The 23,237-nt window shown below is 36.3% G+C and overlaps 1 protein-coding gene across 7 annotated transcripts in view; it reads right to left on the bottom strand.

The window, feature by feature from the left end:
* Positions 1 to 23,237, bottom strand: part of NCOA2 (nuclear receptor coactivator 2) — a 257,843-nt gene that overhangs the window by 210,147 nt on the left and 24,459 nt on the right. The window contains exon 2 of one of the 7 annotated variants that reach the window (XM_088799376.1): positions 12,353 to 12,451. The exons of the other annotated variants lie outside the window; for them this stretch is intronic. The gene's annotated coding sequence lies outside the window, so the exon portion shown is untranslated. The remainder of the gene's footprint in view (positions 1 to 12,352; positions 12,452 to 23,237) is intronic. 7 annotated transcript variants of the gene reach the window in all.

Raw genomic sequence — 23,237 nt, 5'->3', positions numbered from 1 at the left:
TGACTCCGAAGTACTGCTTGAAGCCACAGGCTAAGAAAGCTTCCAAGGCCATGTCCAAGATTCCACAGAAAAGTCATTAGCAGTATCTGCTATGGCCGTGATAAACAGTGAAAGAGAGTGGGAACTTAGATTTGCCATCCCCATCCTAAGGAATCTTTTTCATCCTTCTGTCCTATTCATGTATCACATAAAAATTAATCGAATAACACTATCAAATGTTTCAATGTGTGCTGACCTCTTCTGTGATTCTGAATGAGACTGAATGGCCATCTCCACTTCAGAAGCAGCAGAGGAATACTATTATTTAAATGAAATTATTTCTAGCCAAGAGCTCAGTGTTTTCACACTTCTCTGCCTAAACATACAATTATGATAATCATTTTTACCTGCCTTATTAGAATTTAGAAAACCTATGGGAGAGATTATTTTATAGCCCTTGTCTCTTTTTAAAAGCTGATCTTTTTTGCCCACAATAAATGTCCCTGTAACGAGCAAAAACAAAAACATTAAACCAATCATTCTTACAGCAGCACGGGAACAGTCACACTGCCCTAATGGTTGTACTCCTAAAACACAAAAGAAACTGTCATAGAAACTGTGTTCCAAAGATTTAAAATGTGGAAAGGGGAAGAAGAAAGGCTAGAAAATTTCATGTACCACGTATTTCAATATTAAAGGTATGTTTAATAATTAAATAGCTTTGTTGCTAAGTAGTTCACAGTTTCCTACTGATTAACCCTTAAAAACCAGCCAAAGTCCCTAAAAGCACATTGGTTTCCCTATTAGTTGACGATTAGGAAAACTGGTATGAAAACTAACAGCATAGGAGAAATAAATTCACCTCACATTTCTGTAACGCCTTGCCCATTTTGAGGTATTTCACATTCATTATTTCAATTTATGATTTTTTTATTTTTCAATTACAGTTGATATTCAGTATTATTTTATATTAGTTTCAGGTGTCATTACTTCATTTAACCATCAAATATTTGATGGCATGACTATAAAGGTTAGTTGTTTTCACAAAACAGGAAACATCATTAAATCTGGATTAGAGTCATATTTTCTTTGCCCTCTCCCTACACTTTACTGTTTCATAATCTGTTTTCTTTTGGAATTATTATATATGATTTCCCCTAATACAGTTCTTTGTTTCCCCTATGACCCACACATGAAGGTAGTTTAATAAATGCTTGCTCGAGGAGTTCTCTGTGCTTGAAATATACTTCTCCCACATTATTTTGGCTATATCATTCAAAATTTATTTTAAATGTCCCTTCTGCCAGGGTCCAAGATCAACACACAAAAAGCAGTTGTGTTTCTTTATACCAGCAATGAACAATCAAGCCAAAAAGGAAACTAAGAAAATTATTCCATTTACAATGGCATCCAAAAGAAAATACCTAGGAATAAATTTAACCAACAAGGTGAAAAATTTATACACTGACAACTACAAAACCTGCCAGAGGAAAATTTTTAAAACCTACATTAAATGGAAAGACATCCCATATACATCGACTGAAGATTTAATAATGTTAAAATGGCAACAATAGCCAATTTGATTCCATCAAAAGTCCAATAGCCTTTTTTGCCATTAGAGAACCAATCCTCAAATTCCCATGAAATTCCAAAGGGTCCCCAAGAGCCAAACAATACTGGAGAAGAACAAAGTAAAAAATCTCACGCTTCCCGATTTCAAAAGAAAGAATGGCCTTTTCAACAAATAGTGCTGGACAATAGGATATCCATGTGCAAAAGAATAAAGTTGAACACCTATTTCACACCTAGAAAATTAACTCAAAATGGACGAACAACTTATATATAAGAAGTAAAACGATACAACTTTGAGAAGAAAACATAGTGTTATTAAATCTTCATGACCTTGAATTTGGCAAAAGCAAAAACAACAAAAATAGATAAATTAGACTTCAAAATATAACACGTGTGTGCATCAAAGAATATTATAAAGAAAATGAAGACAACCAACATAACTGGAGAAAAATGTTTGCAAACCACACATTTGATAGGGTTCTAGGATCCAGAATATATAAAGAAATATTACAACTCAACAACAAAAAGATAAACAACCTAATTTTAAAAATGAGCAAAGGACTTAAACAGACATTTCTTCAGAGAAGCTATACAAATGGCCAACAAGCACAAGAACAGGAGTTTAATATCACTGGTCATTAGGGAAATTCAAATCAAAACCACAATGAGGTACCATACCACACCCGTAAGATGGCTATAATTAAAAACAAAAAACGAAGAAAACCAGATAATAACAAATGTTATTAAAAAGTGAGGATGTAGAGAAAATCTCGTACATTGCTAGTAGGAATATAAAACGGTGCAGTGCTGTGAAAAACAGTGACAGTTCCTCAAAAAGTTAAAGAATTACCACATAACCTAGCAATCCCACTCTTAGGTATATACCCAAAAGTAAAAGTAGGTACTCAAACAAATACATCCATATGTTCAAAACAACTCTATTCAAAATAAACAAAACAGGCAAAATGTCAACAATGGAAGAACAGGTAAGCAAATTGTGGTATATTCATACAATATTATTCCGCTATAAAAAGGACTATAGTACTGAAATATGCTACAACGTGGACGAATCTTGAAAACATTGTATTCAGTAAAAGAAACCAGACACAAAAGTCACATATTGTACGATTCCTTTCATACTGAAATATCCAGAACTGGGTAAGTTTACAGAGCAAGCACACAGACTGATGTTTGCAGGGCGGTGGGTGTCGGGGTGGCATTTAATGAACACAGGGTTTCCTTTTGGGGTGACAAAATGTTTTGGAACTCGATAGAGGTGATAGTTGTACAACATTGTTAATGTACTAAATAAATCTTTTTCTTTTAATCAACATTGTGCTTACCAATTCTGTATTTCATCTACACTTCAAACACTTCAAACCACCCCTACCCTAAAACTTTATTTTCAGAGTGGATTATTGCATCTTGCCGAATTCTATAGTCCCCCTTTCTCCCAGTTCCATCCTTGCTATGCCTCTTTCTCTTCCTAGACTAAACTTTATTTTACTGAAATACATTTTGCTGGAATCCTTTAGGAAAGAGAAATGGACACAAAAACTTTAGATATTAGGTTGGTGCAAAAGTAATTGCAGTTTAAAAGGTTAAAAATAATTGCAAAAAGCGCAATTACTTCTGCACCAACCTAATACATATGTTGAAGCTATCCCAACTGAATTAACTGTCAGAAATGCACGTAATTTATTTTTCATTTGTAGCACATCAGCATCCTACACTAAGTAATCTACCTGACATAATCAAGCAAATTTTAGTGCTTTTTAGTGTCTCCAAAATCAAATCAATATCAATGGGTAAATCATAGAGCCTAAAGTAAAACAGCAGTAAATAGCTAGGGAAATAAGGAATTTTGAGTCTCTTTTATCCGTTTATTTTTCAGATAAGTTAGCGATCTGAGAATTTAGCGTGCATTTTTCTAGTACATTTTAATGAAAATTTACTATTTATACCTTCATATCACCTTTAAAGTTATTGAAATCCCAAGACAAAACAACACATAAATTAAATGTTGCCCTACAAGTCTTAACTATGCATTTAATTAGCAGTACAAACAGAACCCTTATATTTAAAGGGTGGTTATTATAATTACAGAACACGAGACTTTAAAAGAGGTCACTGGAAGATTTGATGTTCATCCCACCAAAAGGGTGTCTTGCAACACACCTGTTTAAAAGCCACGGTTAACACAAAACCATTCATTTCCACATGATCAGAGGACTAAAATATCCCTGCTACCATGTTTCCCCGAAAATAAGACCTAGCCGGACAATCAGCTCTAATGTGTCTTTTGGAGCAAAAATTAATATAGGACCCGGTATTATATTATATTATATTATATTATATTATATTATATTATATTATATTATATTATATTATACCTGGTATTATGTTATGTTATGTTATATTACATATTATATTATATTATACCTGGTCTTATATTAAAATAAGACCGGGTCTTATATTAATTTTTGCTCCAAAAGACGCATTAGAAGTGATTGTCCAGCTAGGTCTTACTTTTGGGGAAACACGGTATTAAAAATGTTATTTTGGAGCCAGCCCGGTGGCTCAGGTGGTTGGAGCGCCGTGCTCCTAATGCTGAGGTCTCCGGTTCAATTCCCACATGGGCCAGTGAGCTGCTCCCTCTACAGCTAAGATTGCGAACAACGGCTCTCCCTGGAGCTGGGCTGCAATGAGCAGCGGGAGGTCGGCGTAAGCTGCCATAGGCTGCTGTATGCTGCCGCCATGAGCGGCCAGTGGCCAACATGAGTGTCCAGCAGCCAGCATGAGCTGCTGTGTGCTGCCATGGGCTACCATGTGCCACCATGAGTGGCCGGCAACCAGCGTGAGCCGCTGTGAGCAGCTGACCTACAACTGGTGACCGACTGCCTCAGCCCTGGGGGGAGCACAAGGCTCATCATACCAGCCTGGGCCAGGGACCTGCGTCCTACACAACTAGACTGAGAAACAACGGCTTGAACCGGAGTGGTGGCGGGCGGCCGAGGAAGGGGAGAGGCAGGAGGAAGAGGGGGGAAATGTTACTTTTAAAATATAGATTCTAATATGGCCTTTGGCCAAACATATCACTTAAATAGCAAAAAACTATCTTTTTAAATAAAGGGCAAATATAAAAATATTTTAAAAGACAAAATTAAAATTCTATGCCCAAAGCCACACTTGCTAATAACTTTGCATTGTTAAATAAAATGACCCTGATCCTAATCTCTTATCAGTGTTTAACAATAGCTTCTTTATAATAAAACTATGTCTCAACAGAGCATGCATTTACAATGAAAACTTTAGCTATATGAAAATGACTGGATAAAAAAAATCAAGCTATGTTTAAAAATTCTAATTCACTTTAGATGTGTGTATATAAATAATAGCTCTTTAATGAGGAAAAATGAGGATCTTTTTTATGTATATTACTATCATTGATTCAAAAAGAATATGCTGTTGTCTTCAGCTTTCCCTGAAAAGCTACTTTTATACACCTTAAAACCAACCTATTCGGTTAATACAGAAATCCGAAATAATCCAATTGTATGTAAATACATTTCTAAATGTCCATCATTTGCAAATGGAACGCCAACACTTATGAAGTACAACCATTAATCTAAACGGGCTCAACATTTTCAGTCTGCTCAGAGGAATTTTAACAGTGAAGTAGGGGTTAAGTGTAATCAGAAACCAAGCCCTCCTTAGGAAGGATCAAGAGGAAATGGTAACTTTTGGAAAATCCCAAATATTTTAAACACAGGAACATACCCAGTTTTGACAAGCTATCTGGCCATGGCATAAATGCTTCCGTCTTCAGTAGCTGTTAACACAAGCAGTCCTTTACGAGCTTGACAGAGAACAGAATTCATTTCCCCTATACAGCTGCACTGTTTCAAAGTACCTTAAACACAAGTGTGACAAGGTTGATTTTTTGAGCACAGATATTTACTGTATTTTCCTGAAGGACCTCATTTAAAAATAAATAAGAGTGTATGAGGGAGTGCGCAGAGGGCATGAAGGGAGGAAGGGCAAAGTCAGAAAGGAGAACAAGAAAACAGGACAATGAAAAGGACACCTCTACACTAATGCACAGGCATATTTAGATGCTTTTTATTAAAGCTTCTGTGGGGGGATATAGTATTAAAATTAATGCTCAGAACAATCCATCCAAGAAAAATTGATAAATGAAAAGACAAACCACACCCTGGGAGAAAGTATTTACACATCAACACACCTGATAAAAGGCTTATCAAAATGCATAAAGAACTCTCAAAACTCAATACTAAGACAACAAACCAATTTTTTAAATCAGGCAAAAAAGTTTAACAGCCTCTTCACCGAAGAATATATACAAATGATGAATAAGCTCACAAAAGCAGGCTCAACGTTAGTCATCAGGAAAATGCAAATTCAAACCACAACTAGATACTGGACTACACACCCATTTAGAAGGGTTAGAAGAAGGAAAAACCTGACGACACCAAGAGCTGACGAGGACACAGAGCCAACTGGAATTCTCGTACACTGCTAGTGGGGATGCAAAATGGTGCCGCCACTTTGGAAAATTATCTGCCAGTTTCTTCAAGTTTAACAAGTTAAATTTACATGCAAACAAGTTTAACTTTCCTCATAGCCTAGCAAGCCCACTCCTGGATATTTATCTATGAGAAATGAAAGTTTATGTTCATACAATCTGTAGGCAAAAGTTTATAGCAATTTTTCAAAACTGCCAGAACTTGGAAACAACCCAAAGGTCCTTTAACTGGTGAATGGTTACATAAACTGTGGTACAACCACACTAGGGAATATTATCAGCCATAAAAAGGAATGAAATACTGATACACAAAACAGCCAGGCTCACAAGGCTGTGTGATTCCATTTATATAACATTCTAGAAAACGCAAAATTACAGAAACAGATCAGTGCTTGTCAGGGGCTAAGGGAGATGGTTGGGGTTGGATAAACTGAAGCACAGTAACATTTGGGGAGTAATATAATTGTTCTGTATATAGTGGTTACATGACTATATTTGTCTGTATACATTTGATTGTATATATCTGCCAAAATATGCAGAACTGTGCATTTAAAAAATGGATTGCAATGCATGGTAATTAATTTATAAATTTAAAAGATATTCAATATAAAGTTAAGAAAATGCTCTCCATCATCAGAAGTGTACTGGAACAAACCACTCTTTACCTTATTAGAGAACTATTTTTTCCCATCACTTGAATTACCGTATGCAGCACTGCTAGATACAACAATGAAAAACATAAATGAGGAAGACTCCAAGAATGGCACAAGAATGAAGGAAAACGGTGTTGCTGTACGGAACACACTCCAGATAGAAAGACAAGGGCTGAAAGCAGACATGACTAAAGTCTCTACGACCAGAAAAACATGGATGGAAGAACATTATCTTAGTAGCAAATCCCAGACCACCAGAAAAAAAAAGAGGTTATCACTTAAAACTTCCGAGTTTTACATTTTCCGGTAGGACTCAGCAAACTTACAAAACTCATCGTCAAATACGATTCAGTATTCAGACAGGGGAGAGGGGGAAGAAACAGTATTAAGCAAAAACCATAAAATGCTTGGGAGAAATGTTTTTAATCAACTTTAATTTGAAGATAACAGCAATTCTGACTTTTAAAGGAAAATTATAATTTTTTGGAGAGAAAACATGGCAAATTGGAAACAGCAAGAGACATTAAGGGGCCTTGGAGAACTAAATCAGATGACACACACTTAAGTCCTTAAATGGTGAAGTGTAAAAATGCTAATAATAGTTATTATACTCTCTCTAAGCTATAAACAACGAACATGAGAATTTTCAAGCCACTATGCTAATCCCAGATGATTACTGTCACAAGCCATAAATGGAAGAGCTGAGACTTAAAACCCAATTTGTCTGACACCACAGCCTAAGCTCTTTTGACCCCTATACTATTCCATTTCCCAACAATACTCTAACAACAATTTTATACCACTGAACTTAAGGAACAAAGCACTATTCATTCAGTAACCACCAGAAGGGTCTAGAGAGCAAATGGAGTTGTTTGCAGTCTCTGCATATCACCCAGGCCCTCTCTCATAGGGATGACCATTTCTGCCTGTGTACACTTTTTTACGTGGTTGGCAAGGGTTTGTTGCACTTCTAGGCAGGTTTCAGTACAATGGCCAAATGATGAAGTTATTTAGCAATATCTTATGTTGGCCTAATACTTTCTAGTTTTTTCCATTTTAACATGCATTGTCTCATTTGAGGCAAATAGTCATCCAGTGGGGATATTCACTGCAATCCAATGAATGCTTATGGAGCACCAACTTACACCATCAATTACTTTATAAAACAGGCACAACACTAAGGAATCAGCCCAAAGAATGAAGTCCCGTTGTAATGAAAACAAGGAGTCTCGACATATAGCCAATTTTATTTTGTCCTTTCCCTGACCACCTATATAGGTTCTAAATCATCTAATTCAAGACCAGATTATACCGTGTACTGTTTTTAGACCACATGGTTATTTTTCACAGAAAAACACCCTCATCTTAAGAACTTCTAGAATGTTAACCATTAGAGCTCGTATTTTCCCATGGTGCTCATTTTCAATGACAGACATAAATGCTTTTTAAATGCCTTTCAAGCGTTCCACACTAGAGACATCAATGTTCTTTTCTGCCTACAGAAACTACTGCTGGTGGGAAAAGACCAGAAAACAGAAAACTTCTTTCAAAATGGAAGGAAGAAAAGCAAGGGGAGAAAAATGAGTAAATGTGACAATGAAATAAGAGGATAAATAAAAACATGTGGAAAGATACTATCCAGTGAAATGATTAGGTGACAATCATTAATTTTAATGAAAGATGGAGGGGAGGGCACTGGGGAAAGAGTTTCAAATAAAGGAGCAAACAGAATTACCGCAGACTGCACCTCGTCGGGGGAAAGAGCTCTGAACAGCAGCTACCTGAGCCAGGAGCCGAGTGCCTCCCAGCAGCCACGGTGTCCTCTCTGCCAGCCTCAGAAGCCACAAGACACTTCGGCCTCCCTGCTGAATCTAGGCAGATTCCAAAGATCCCAGGAGAGCCCTCCTAATACCACAGCGCTCGTGACCAAGTTCTAGGGGGAAGGGGTACCCAAAAAGTGGGGTTTGAAGGACCCATGTTGGTGAAAGCATGCTGTTCCAAACTGGTACAAGGGAGGGAGAAACATTTAGAGCACGCGTTCACAGAGCTCTAGGGCAGGATCTGCATAATTTCTAACATAACTCATGACTCGAACAAATAATAATATGAAGGGTGGTAAATGTTTCCACGTGAACTGGCTCAAATATGGCCTTAGTCACAACTTAGTAAAAAGGGCTCCAGGCTAAAATATTTAGTCCAATACTCAAGGGCTTTGGTGAGAAAAAATGGGTGCATGTGTGTTTAAAAAAATGATAGCTGTCAACCTAAATTTTACAAATAGGGTTTTTCTATCATGAGGTTTTAATTCTTTATTATGTTGGCTTTTTCCTTAAACACTCAATTCAGAATTATATTTCCATTGCCTGCATGAGTACATCTCTGTAAATAACAGTCAGAAAACAAGCAAGAAAAACCACTTTACAAAATTAAGCAGCCATTGGTTTTTCGGGGGTTTTTTTGTTTTGTTTTGTGTTTTAGTTACTTGGAAGCTTGGAGTACTTATTAAATGCTTGCTGCTCTTTCCTAGAATTCTGATTTTAGCAAAGGGGATCCCAGGAGAACTCCAGTGGCTACAGTTCACACACTGGCAGAATACTAGTCAAAAGTCTGACCTTGTGGCTGAGATAAGAGACACCCTTTACCCCTAAATGTGCTAAAGGTTCATGAAGGCAAAAGGCTGGTGCAGAAGACAGGCCTCAGTATGTCCCCCTTCCATACACAACCACGTGCAACCGACGCACAGCAGAAATCTATTGTTCTCCTAAAGGAAAATAACAGCCACCCAATCCTGTCTGGCTTTACGTACGACCTTCAAAACAGCACACCACTCCTTGGGCAACGAGGAAGATTCTTTTTTAGAAACAAATGCAAGTTACTAGAAGCCCACATTTTCCCTTCAACCATTGCTCTTCCTTTAATACAAACTCCTAAAACCGTTCTCATTTCCCTCTTCTGGAACGCTGACCTTGTTTCAGCTTTTGTGCTTCATTAAAAGGCAATGAATACTGTTTTGAAATGAAATAAATTCAAAATAACAGCATTTGTGTGGTTAACGTGAAAACTTTTGTGCCGCTTTCTGAAGCTCTGTGGGAACAATGGTATTAAGCGCTACTATTTTTTCCCCCTTTTCCTCAGGAGGTGGACTACATTTTCAGATCCAGTGAAAAGACTACCAACAGAGTAATAGTTACACCAATAACATATATAAATAGGACTGCTGAGAGTATAATATAGATTTTGGAGTTACTGCGCAGGGGGACCAATAATCACAGTACTCCAGTTTTCAGTAAAAACCAGTTCTCAGGTACAAACAGTCTCAACTGAAAATGTTTGATCATCAGTTTCCATGTATTAAGTGGTACCATTCAAAGTGTTTGAAAATTCTCTCTGAAAATAATTACATATCTAAATGTTAAGGATTTTTTAAAGCTATTTTTTAAAAGGAACTGACGTGAAAAACTAAAACACCCTGCTGAAATAAAAATAAGACAAGACACCAATAAGACATGCCCAAGCCCTACCATGATTTCAAGATGATAACTCTTCCCCAAAATCAACATTTATATGACTCAATATTCTCAACTACAAATGACAACATTTGACACCAATATTTCTAGCTCTAAAAATCAATGACTTTAGGAAGTCTATGTTTGTTTTTCTAGTTCATTACCATTTTATTTTGTTTAATTTTTATTTTGTAATTAGTTTCAGGTGAACAAAACAATGTACTAGTTAGACATTTACCATTTATATCCCTCACACAGAGATAACCTCCCCCCACCGCCACCCCGCACACCACTGGAAGTCTATGTTTTTTGTTTCTTTGTTTTTTATGGTTTCATTATGTGCAAAATATTGTTCAAGAGAGGTGGACGCTCAGCAGCACACAGGCGTTGCTTTCAGGAAGATTTCAAATGAAGACCAGGAAGTGAGGCAAAGGAGACAAGAGCTTAATACTAACGTGAAAGCACAATGCAAGGTGTGACAGCTTCTAGGCCAACCAGGAGGTTGACAGAACAGTAGCAACAATTTCATCACAGCGAGGAGGAAAAGCGTGCTGGCTTGGTCCGGGTATTTAAATGAGGCTTACTTAACCCAAGCCGTGAGGCATGCACAGGATTTGGACAGGCGGAAAGGCAGACAGTGCCACCAGAAGGATCAGTCAATACTGGCTAAAGAAGTCTGGCTGAAGCACAAGGCGTGTGATTGTGGCAATGAGGTGATAAAATACACTGGGCCAGGACTTCAACCAGTAGCAATTACAAGACACTGAAAAGTTAAGGGAAGAATGAAAGCTGGCGTTTTAGAAAGCTCACTCTCAAAGGGGAGGGAGGGAGATATTAGATGAAAGACCAAAAAAGTTAAATGGTACATAATCAAATAAGGTAGAGAAAAACAGGCATTATTTCCATTTTCAAGGCAAAGAAAATCTACTGAGGCTCAAGTAACTGCTTGTCTATATCGATGAAATTTACCAACTCTCCACTTCATTCTTCTTATAAAACAGATTAAGTAGTTTAGATGGTTTATTTTATTAAAACCTTTCACTGTATTTCTGAAGTGTCACATAAACTATATTTACGTTAAAATCTACTTTAATTTAGAAAAATTAGGACAGTTGTTATTGGTTCTAAACCTTTCTCAAAAAGAAATGAGTGCTGCTTCACGATTTTGTTGATTCTGTTAGGCCGTAAGTGCACTAGAAGAAATCATTTATTGATCAATATAGCTAATTCCTCCCCAAATGGAGCAATTTGCTTTGTCACTCCCGTAGGAAACTCCAGATTGTTATGTACCCTATAAATATGCAATACAAAAACAAAATTGGCATCTCTGATATAATGGCTACTAAACTGAAAGCGTAAAAATCATGAAACATTTTCCAAAAATAACATTAAAGTCCCAAAAAAAAAGAAAAAAGGTTTATGATGTTCTTCACACTTTCCATTTCTGCCTCACTATATTTAATTTCTTTATATTTAACAGTATGCCTAAAATAATAACTCAGTAACATTTAAACACTTTGTAATTTTTTATCCATTATCAAAAGGCACAGATTTCACTTGAAACTCACAATTCATTTGACACACTGATTTATTCTGAAAAACTCCACACACACATTCAATTTTTGTAACTCAAATAGTTGAAAATTTTGAAAGATGTCCATTTACGGAAGCCAGCAGTACATACAACTGGTTCTTTTCTAGTAGAATTGAACTACAAAAGATGTAAGGTGAACATCAGCTCAGATTAATCTGTTTTCCTAAATTGGGGTTTTGTATTTTCTTAGAGTTTGTTGTTTTTAGATGATGCTATAAAGACTGGCTTATAAACATGGTATTGAAATTACTCCGACCATAACAGATCAGAGACATGTGATATACTGGAATTTAGTTTTCAGATTAGTGAATGCATAATGCTGAGTAGCATGGACCCAATTCATCTACACAGTTTCACTGCTTGCTTCCTGGCAACCACGAGGCCCCAAGACACAGCAGAAGAACACAATCTTTATAATCATCCTTCGCTTTGAATCCTGCTTCTGCCAATGACTAATTTGAGATACTGCTAACCATTCCAAATGGGGGCTGCTCTTACCTACCTCCTAGGACTATTGTGAGGTTCAAACGAGAGCTTGAGTGAAGTTCTGGACACACAGGAGGTCCTTTCTGTCTCAGGCCCATTCTGCTTCTGTGCTTGCCTACAAAGTAAAACAAGAAGCTACAAAGTGTTCAAGGCAGACTAGTGCCTCGGTTACATTGTTTTTCATGATTATAAACTGAGTATGTGAAAGTACACGTAGAAAAGATGAGAGTTATGAAAACAAACAAATGAAGAATATTGTGTCTGAAAATTTCAGGTTTCCTTTCATGGAACTCTCTAGAAATAATTTGCTACTTACACGAGGAAATTACATTTAACAGAGTAACAACTACGAAATAAAAACTTACTGTACTTCAAAAAGTACCTATCCTACTTCAAACCCTACTTTTCCTTGATATACTTGATTATATCACTTCCACAGTGGATTTGTGGCAGTTAAAAAAGAGTGACTTAGAAGAAGGAGAACTGGCACACGGAGTCTCAGCCCACGCTCTTCCAAAAGCCATCATTTAATTGTGACTGTGGTTCTCAGCCACAATTGCTTCACCTGGACACATCCTAAGAAAACGTGTTTCATGTTCCAAAAGATCAACTCTTCTAGAAAAAAAAATCTAAGCTTTTACAGGGAAAATATGGATTTAAGGTGAACACATGCTTCCTCCACTGTTGCTTAGTGTTGCTTATTCTTTGATTCTGAGAAATACTATTGTAAAGAGGCAAGAAAGAGAAAAAATGAAAGTGATAAAGGGGGAAAAAATGCCCTGAAAGAACAGAAGCTACAATGAGAGGCTCATGACTGAAAGAAAATGCAGGATAACAGTCAAACAATAGAAGAAAGTTTATCAGGAATAAAGGGTGTGAGAATCAACTTTTAAACTCTAGTGATTTAAAATTAAATAAACTTGCATGAGCTTTATTGTGCTGGATGATAATGATACACGTGCATTTAAATTACCTTAAAAAATAAAGGGAAGAACTATGTAAATATACTTAACACTACTAAACTGCACACTTAAAAATGGTTAAGATGGTAAATTTTATGATATGTGCTTTTTACCACAATTAATAAAAAACATAAAGGTAAGAACTGCACAGAACAATCTAGGGTTCTTATACACTTAAAATAGAGGCATCAAATGTCTAGGATTCTCTTTTGAAGCAGATAGCTTGATTCTGTAGGAAAAAAAACACACAAGGAATTTCATTTATAAAGACACTAAAAAAGGATGAAGTGATTTATAGAAATTCCTGATACAGTAAGTCCTCACTTACCATCGTCAATAGATCCTGCAACTTGGAGCCAAAGAACATATAACCAAACTGATTTTCCCACAGGCTAATTGATAGAAACAAGAGTTAAGTTCCTATGGCATTTCATTTCTGTTACAAGGAAACAACGCTGAATAAACGACGTTATTCTAAGACCTGCTGTATTCTGATAAAAGGACAGACATTTTACTATCTCAGTTATCAATGAGAACTTTGATCTGTGAGTACTAATCTGTAGAGCTGGGGCTTTTTGTGTGTGTGTTTTTTAAACCACATAAACACAAATATACTACACTTGGGGAAACACATCAGTCCCAAGAGGACATAAGAACTACTGCAGCTTTTCAAATATATTTATTCATTGCATCGGTTTCCTCAAAACCCTGAAAAGGAAATTCCCTATCACTTCTGGCCAACATCACAGGACTTCGTGAGAGAGGTATTCTAAAAACTATTTTTTTTAAAGTTCATTATTAGATAATAGATTCCTTTAATCTTATTAGGTTGGTGCAAAAGTAATTGCGGTTTTTGCAATTATTTTTAACCTTTTAAACCACAATTACTTTTGCACCAACCTAATAAATTAACAAGGAAACTCCATTAGATTAAAAATTAATATTTTCACAAATGTGTGTGTGTGTGTGTGTGGTGTATATGCCTATATATTTTTTTAACTTAAGCTATCAAAAAAATTATTAGGCTAAAAATTATGTTAACTGTAATTCATTAGGAAAAGTGGAAAAATTAGTGAGCTAGATTACTGAGGCAATGAAAAAGGAATATAAAACAAGAAAGAAAAAAAACAGACATAGGGGTACATTCATTTTGAAACCCCACAGATTAAAAAAAAAAAAAAAAATTCCAAGCAGAATTTAAAGCACTATTTCTGGAAATCAGATTCTGCTCTAAAACTCTAAAAAAGTTCAAAGGGGGGCAGCTGGTTGGCTCAGCTGGTTAGAGCGCTGTGCTCATAACACCAAGGTCAGTTTGATTCCCACATGGACCAGTGAGCTGCGCCCTCCACAACTAGATTGAAAACGACCTGTCTTGGAGCTGATGGATCCTGGAAAAACACATAGTTCCCCAATAAAAAATTTTTTAAAATTAAAAAAAAAAAAAAAAAAAAAAAGCTCAAAGGTCATCCACCCAAACAAAAATCACCACTGAAGTCCTCACAGTTACTGAAAAAGAAGGAAAAGGAATACTATATTTAATTCAAAAATCAGAATATTTTAACGTGTTCAGAAGTGCCTAGATTAGTCAGGGGTCACAAAGTACTGAGAACACACAGCCCTGTTCCAGAGGAGCGACTCACAAGTAGAAACCGCACCCTCAAATCCTCCTCTTTTCAGAAGTGCCACAAATGCTCATTTTATGATTTAGCCTATATGCCACGTGTCGGGGGGCAGGGGAGGGAGAACAGTGGAGTTCACTCTTTTCATGGATACTAACCTCCATCAGTTTTTAAAAAGCATCCAAAAGCATGGCTATATCAAAGATTATGTTTTATGAAATAATACTATATGTACAAATGTGTACAGTTTGATGTGTTTCAACAAATGTGTACTACAGCAATTAATATAGAACATTTGCATCATTCCAGAAAGTTCCTTCATGACCTTTTACCGTCAACTCCCCACCCCCACCCCAGACAACCACTTGTCTGATTTCTATCACTACAGCTTGCTTCATTTTTCCTGTTCTTAAGCTTAAAATAAATGGAAACATACAGTATGTATCTGGCTTCTTTTGCTCAGCCTAACATTTTTGAGATCCATCCATGTGGTTGCTGTGTTTATCACTAGTTAGTCCTTTTTTATTGCTGAATACTATCCCGTTGTATGAAAATTACAATTTATTCAACCATTTATTCTGTTGATGGACATTTGGGTTTTTCCCAATTTGGTGCTGTTAATAAAGCCACAGTGAATAATCAGACATGTCTTTTTGTGGACATGTGCTTACATTCCTCTTAGATAAACGGTGAGTAATATGGTAAATATATGTTGAACTTTTCAAGAAACTTTCTAACAAACTGCCAATGTGTTTTCCAAAGTGGTAGTATAGTTGTCACTTCCACTAGCAAAAAATGAGATCTAGTTTGTTTCACATTCTCCCCAAACTTGGTATTGTCAGTTTTTTTCTAATTTTTTTCTAATTTAGCTATTCTGTTTCACTGTGGTTTTAGTTTGCATTTCCCTGATGGTTTATGATATTGAGCATCTCTTCATGTGCTTATTGGCCATTTGCATATCTATTTTTTGTGAAGTATCTGAGTCTTTCGAATATTTGAAAACGGGTTGATTTCTTATTGTAACACTTGTCAAGTTATAACTCAAGCTGAGTTAAGTTATAATTCAAGAGTTCTTTACATATTCTAGATACAAGTCTTTTGTATTATGAATATTTTCTCCCCGTCTGTGGCTTGCCTTTTCATTTTCTTAACAGTTTCTTTAGAAGAGCAGATGGCTTTCATTTTGATGAAGTCCAATTTATCATTTTTTCTCTCTGATGGTGCTTTTTGTGTTCTAAGAAATACTTGCCTATCCCAAAGTTTGGTACGATTTTGTCCCGTTTCCTTCTAAAGCTTTCATAGTTTCAGCTTTTATATTTAGGTCTATTTCAAATGAAATTTTATATATTTTATGAGAAAAAGTCAAAAGGACAAGGTTCCTTTCTTCCCATACTAATATCTAGTTGTTTTAACACCATTTGCTGATCAAAAAGCAACTGACCGTATATGTGTGGGTATATCTGCAAGTTCTATTCTGTTCCACAGATGTACATGTCTGTCATTATGCTGATACCACACTGTCTTGGTTCTTGAAGCTTTATAATAAACCTTGAAATCAGATAGTATGAGACCTCTAATTTTCTTCTTTATTCTCAAAATAAACTCTGGCTACCCTAGGTCTTTGCATTTCCACATGAATTTTAGCACCAGCTTGTCAATTTATATAATTTTTCACTAACTGCTGAGTGAAAAAAGAAGGGAGGGGCTTGGCACAGTATTAAAAATACAACCTCATTTTAGTTTAATCAAATCTATAAAGGCACATGCATAAAAGAAGCTGAACACATATACAACAAGTAAAAGAATTCTCTCTAAAGGGTGAGATTACAAAAGATTATTTTTTTTCTTTTTACTGATCTTTATTTTCCCAAACTGACAATTTTATAAGGAAAAAGTGATATATAATTAATAAACATAAGCCTACATAATAAGGAAAAAAAGACTGATGTTTGGGTATCCTGCTTCTCCATCTTTAATCTCACATATTATCTGTAAATGCAAAAAAAAGATATGAAATGATAAACTACAAACTATTAACTCTCCCAAGGAGGAGAGGACTATTGCAAGAAGAATGAGGAAAGACTTTCACTTTTTATTTTATATACTTCTCTAATGTCTGATTGTTTTACAACGACCATATTTTGTGTATTTAAGAAAAATTAAAATACTCATCAACAAAAATAAAATATATGTATGTATGATATTAATTGAATGGAAGGACCGATGAAAAGATTGTCCTCAAGGAAGGCTCCCAAACTCTTTCATTTAAATTTTGAGTTAAAGAAAAGCCTTTGCTTGCCTAGGAATTTGCCTATAGCATCAGGTGAGATAGCTGCTTCAGAAAATCCAGAAAGCTTCATCGTGTCTCCTTGGGAATCAGAAGCAATCTGAATTTGCTATTTTAAAAACCCACTAAAATACCCAGAAATTAAAACTGTAGGCAAAAATAAACGGCTGTGATTCGGTGTGTTTGTGATGGTTCTATTAAATATGAACAACATCCCAGGTGACTGTGGCCTGACTGCTAGGACTCAGCCCACCTTCTGTGACCCTGCTTCACACTTGGAGACATCCGTACATCAAGGTGAACCTGTTAGAGCTGACCCTACACACCCAGGACAGGCTCCGACGTGCTCAGGTTGTTCGGACCCCATGGAAGTCATCCTCTGAGGAACTCTGCCCTCACTAAACAGCATGAGATGTCCATATGCCTAATACCACCCAATGAAACAGAAACCTTTTATTAGCAGGAAATAAAATCATGTGACACACATGAAACATAAAATCGTGTATGCTCATGAAAGTGATAGCACTGGTGAAACAAGCATGAGACTTCCTACAAACATGCTTCACTTTCACTTTGTCAGCAGACAAGAAATACGAGTTACCAAAAACTTAAGGAAAAAATTATGGGAGAAGAAATGTAAGGTGAGAAAATTTTATCCATTAGTTTATTTGGAAAAATACCTTTCCACTCAACCTGAGCAATGAAACCTCTGTCCATGGGCAGACCGAGAGCCATTGTCCCGTAACATACCAATAGTGAAGAGGGCACAAAAGCAGAAACAGGGCAGGAGGAGAATAACTGTTTCCAAATACAGAACGCAGTGACTATTTTACAATACTCACCAGAATGCACACTATCACTTCCTATTTTCAGAATAAGCACCCTAAAATATAAAGAGGCCATTAGTCGGTCTCCTTTAGGAAGAGTCACTGATGTATCTCACTTTTCTGAGCAGAACCCAAAATAGAAATATATTTTACACAGTGACCCAGGACACACACACCTACACTTATACTCGCCTATATGTTGTGCAACACACTCTAAAATTGTTCTGTTATATTCACTAGTTTTGTTCTTAAGCTGGTTAGAACCCACTGAGTGACAGCCCCACTAATGGGACACAACCTACAGTTGGAAAAATCCTAGGAGAGAAGCAAGAGAGAAGGACATGAATATATTTAACATCTTTTAATTCGTTTAGATTATGAAACAAGTACAAACGCAACATTAGTTTAAAGGTCTATGGTTGGATGGTTTACTCTTCTCTTAAACTTCCATAAAAAACAGACCAGTGGAATTCAAGCGGTGTTACAGATAAATGCAGCCCTTATTTAATACTACTTCCTGTCAAAATCTTATTTGGGTTTATTTTTCACCTTCAGTCAGGGACTGGGGGCCCAGGCTGGGAAAGAGCTGCCCGAGAGAGTCAATCTCGCGGTCACTGATGATGCAAGCGCTGGGCTGGCCTGCTCTTGACCCCTGGGGCACCCCCCAAGCTTCAGCTAACACTGCCGGCAAACACGCACTCATCAATCTAAATTTCGAAAAATATATATTGATTTTCCACAAATGACGATGATGGCTTCTTCTGCAGTAAATGTGCTTATACTATGTTTTTTCTATAAACCAAGACTACGATCAACACCAAGGATAAGAGTGCTTTGTGTATTTACTTCTAAGACCTATTAATCAATCAAGCTCCCTAATGAGACAAAATCCATACCAAAATACAACAAAACACGATGAAGGACTTCTAATAATTCTTATATTGTGGATAACATGTATTCCTAAAGTCCTGATTACATGGAAACAGTTTGTAAAATCAGCCTATCTTTTTAAAGAAAATCTTATTTCTCATCTAATAGAAATCTTCTACAATTCTAACACATTTATATTTCCTTGAAATAATTTCAAAAGGAAGACTACCATAGTGGTTTTACATAGGCATAAATAAGTAAAAATTTAATATTTAGTATGTTGCATTTAATAGTGGTATCCAAAGTATCCATTATAAACAATTAAATGTCTTAACATTTTCCATATCTTGAATCAGTTAGGCTATTTTGAGCCATCTTTCTAAGCAAAATAGGTTGAATAGCTTTAAACAAAAAAAAAAAAAAGAAAGAAAAAACCCTCATCACCTATTTTCAAATAAAACTGTCTTTCGTGCTATTGCCTGATGAACTGGAATTTCTAGTCTAGAATTCCAGGCACTGAATTGAAAAGAATGTTTCCCATTTCTATAGTACTGCAAGTGGAAATATGTAAATTAGCTTATGGGCAAAATTATTACTTTAAATAAAAAGTAAAAACCTATTAATTGAGCAAAAATGTGACAGTTCTTTCTTGCACAAAATCTAAAATGAGACAGCTGCTACCACGGGTGCTTATAAATCTAAATTAAATGGGCAAAAAGAAGCAGAGAATTTTCATTCTTCTTGTTTTCCAAAGAAAGGACATGTCTAATAGTCAGTGCTCCAATCTTTATCAATGGTAAGCGGGGCTCTGATTTCTGAAGGCTGATACTAACCTGATTATCAATGCTAAAATCAGTTTAGATTTGGGTGTGAAGCAGAAAATTTTGACCCAAGTTGGAACCACAAGAGATCAAGTAAAATGGATTCCCTCTGGTTACTTAATTTCCTGGAATATTTGGATCAGTAACACAGCCTTACCAGATTACTGCTTATAGCCCATATTAACAGCCTTGATTAAAACAGCCGTGAACGGATTCTAAATAAGACCTAGATGATTATTTAGCAATGATTAAATATGCAGACCTTCAGACTTTTGTTATTGTGACACACTTTAAAATATTATTTTAAAATTTATATGTGTATTTTATATACATATGTATGTGTGTGTGTGTGTGTGTGTGTAGTGTTTCCCCGAAAATAAGACCTAGGCGGACAATCAGCTCTAATACGTCTTTTGGAGCAAAAATTAATATAGAGACCCGGTCTTATTTTACTGTAAGATCCAGTATGATATAAATATAATATATAATACCGGGTCTTATATTAATTTTTGCTCCAAAAGACGTATTAGAGCTGATTGTCCGCCTAGGTCTTATTTTCGGGGAAACACGGTATACATCGGGGTACCAAAACAATGTATACAAGTGGACACTTTGGTCAACGTTGCTCAAGCAATAGCTCAAGGTAATCAGAAGTGTCTGGACGCTGATGGTAACCACTTTGAGCACCTCTTGTCATTGCAGAAGTCAAATGTGACTTGTATTCATCTTTTGTTATCAGTATATACTGAGTATCATAATTTTAAGTTTTTTTCCTTTCTTAAAATGTGCGTACATTTTTTTTGGCTCTCTGTATATATAAAGTAATTTTTAAAAGTTGAAAATTTGACGGGGAAATCTGGCTCCAAGTTGAGGGAAACAGATTCATGTGTAGAAATAAGAAGAAACACCATTATTTTTGAACACCTAACCAATGCCATTATAATTTCTGACTCACGCATGTCTCTACATAGATAGCAGTAGTAGTATACAAAATTAAATGTGTGGGGGTTTTGTGGGGTAGAGCAGGTCCATTTTTTCAAGCGAGGTGGTTTGTGGCTTTTGCTATTCTCTCATAGGGATCTGGCAACTGAAAAAATAATTTCATATCTTCCCATAGTCCTGTGTCATGTTACTTCAGAAATGTGAAAATTGAGGCTCGATGAATTTTAAAAGCTTTCCCAAGGCCAACAATTATTAAAGTAACAGCAAATGAGAATGCAAGTTATTCTGGCTCCAAAGTCCCAGCTCTTTTAGCTGCTATGCTAAAAAGTGACAACATAAAATGAAGACACTATTATTCAGTCAACTTTTCGAAAAGCAACCTGACGCTGCTGATGGCTGTAATAGTAGTGACCGTTTACACAACTACGGACCAGGCACTATTGTTGGTGCCTCTTTAATCTTCACAACAATAGAACCAAACAGCAGACACCAGCATTATGATCCCCACATAACAACCAGGTGGCAGAGCTGGTTTCAGCCGATGCCCGTGACCACTGTGGGAGCGGCCTTCCTTACATGAGGACCAGCGACTGAAGGACACAGGCAGAAATGCGGGAAGAAAGAAGTCTTTCCTAGATCAGTATCTTGATGTGTTAAGCAGTGTTTCAGAAAGTCATTATTACATTATTAAATGTAACAGCATGTAAACCTAAATGACCAAAAATAGTTTTAGGAAGAATTTCCTGGTCCCTAAAAGATTTATACAAACTCAAAGCATTATCCCCATCTCCTAGCTAGAAAATCTTCTATCATCTACTAGAATACTTAATGTGATGAGTACAGGAGAAATCCTATATTTTATAAGTGTTTATTAAACAGGTATAGCATATGACAGGGGAAGAGAGAATCAAAGTTCTCAAAATCCCTAAAAAAGACGTATCAAATGGTTTCACGCAACCTGTTCAGTTCCCAGCAGAAGGATCCCTTTTCTGTGAATGGGTCTAGACAAGTGCATTACTGTCTCCCGAGTCAATCAGAGCCACGGACACATGTATCCTCCACTGTTATCACCGTCATTGTATCTGTTCCTACCACAATTTTAGTACATTGGGGACAGTCACTAGGAAAAATGAACTGTATTTACTGGTTATACATAGCACACCCCAAGAGAAAAAAGTCGTCTTTGCGCCAATTAAAAATCTTAAGTTACATATTAAAACTAGCAAGAAAACAGTAATTTGTCTTTCTCCTGTACATAAATCTTTGAGTAACTCAATTTTTGATTCTATCGTTTCCTTATGATGATTTAGTTATTAGCTTGCATATCAACTAAAACTCAAGTAAAGATGACCAACTGCTGCTTACAGATTGAAATGCTTTTTCCTCACATTAAATTTCCCATTGAGGGATATAAAAGTGTCATGTTTATGACGTTTATAAATAACTAACCAAGGCTCAAAAAAAGGCAGTCAGATTAGTTCTAAATGTTTTAAATATGCAAACATGAGTACGTAACATATGGTTTGTGCCTTCTATAAGTAAGACAGGAAACAGGTGTCAAGCAGGTTATTAATGTGAGAAAAAATGAAGTATCAGCAATGCCTTAAGTCAACTGCGGTCCGAAGCTTGAATAACTGATTATATGTACAAGCTCTGAAAATATCTTTTATTCTGTTTCATTTATTAGAATCCTATGAATTGCTTACCACTTACCTACACACTTCATCTAAATTCTGTTCTTTTTTAATTAAATGTATTGGGGTGACATTGCTTAATGCCATAAGTTTCAAGTGTACAATTCTATAATATATTATCTGTATATCGCGCTGTGTGCTCACCACTCAAAGTCTGGTCTCCCTCCATCACCATCTATTGACCCCCTTTACACTCTTCATGCTCCCCTCACACCCCCTTTCCCTCTGGTAACCACTACACAGTTGCCTGTGTCTAGGAGTTTGTTTTGTTTGTCCGTTGCTTGCTTTCTTAAAATGAGATCCTACTAAGTTTCAGGAACCCCTTTTCGGGCAAATTTAATTCTCTCCCTCAAGGCAAATTCTAATTCATTATGTGCCTTCCCCCTTTCCATCACCCCACTTTAAATTCCAAATGACAATGAACACAAATAAGACTCGTTTTCACAAGAATTCCATTTTCAAACTAATGTGTTTCATTCATTGAACAAATTAGTTGGCATCTACAATGTGCCAGGCACTGAGCGAGGCAAAAAAGACGAGATCCCTGCCCTCTAGAGCTTAGGAGTGTGATTATTAGTTTCAGACTGTAAGCCTGTTATTGGCATCCTTCATAGCAAGAGGCTCAGCCTCTCAGCCTAAAGCAACATTCTACAATTATTCCACCATCAAGCAACATTTTTAAATGACTGAGCAGCGCCAAGACTTTGTTCCTTCTGTCAGCATTTGTTAATTCATATGTAACACATGAAATTCTGTTCCTTATGAAACTGCTTAATAGGACGAAATGACATATCTGGGATTTGCTTCAAAATATTTGGTGGGGGTTAGTCGGCAAAGGTACAGAGTGGGTTCACTGGAATCCATTACATTACTCTATCT

Source organism: Rhinolophus sinicus, chromosome 7 (assembly GCF_057876585.1).
Source record: "Rhinolophus sinicus isolate RSI-liver-muscle chromosome 7, RSI-T2T, whole genome shotgun sequence".
NCBI classification, from domain to species: Eukaryota; Metazoa; Chordata; class Mammalia; order Chiroptera; family Rhinolophidae; genus Rhinolophus; species Rhinolophus sinicus.
Note: the sequence above shows the minus strand (reverse complement) of the source record. Positions and strands in the feature narration are given on the sequence as shown.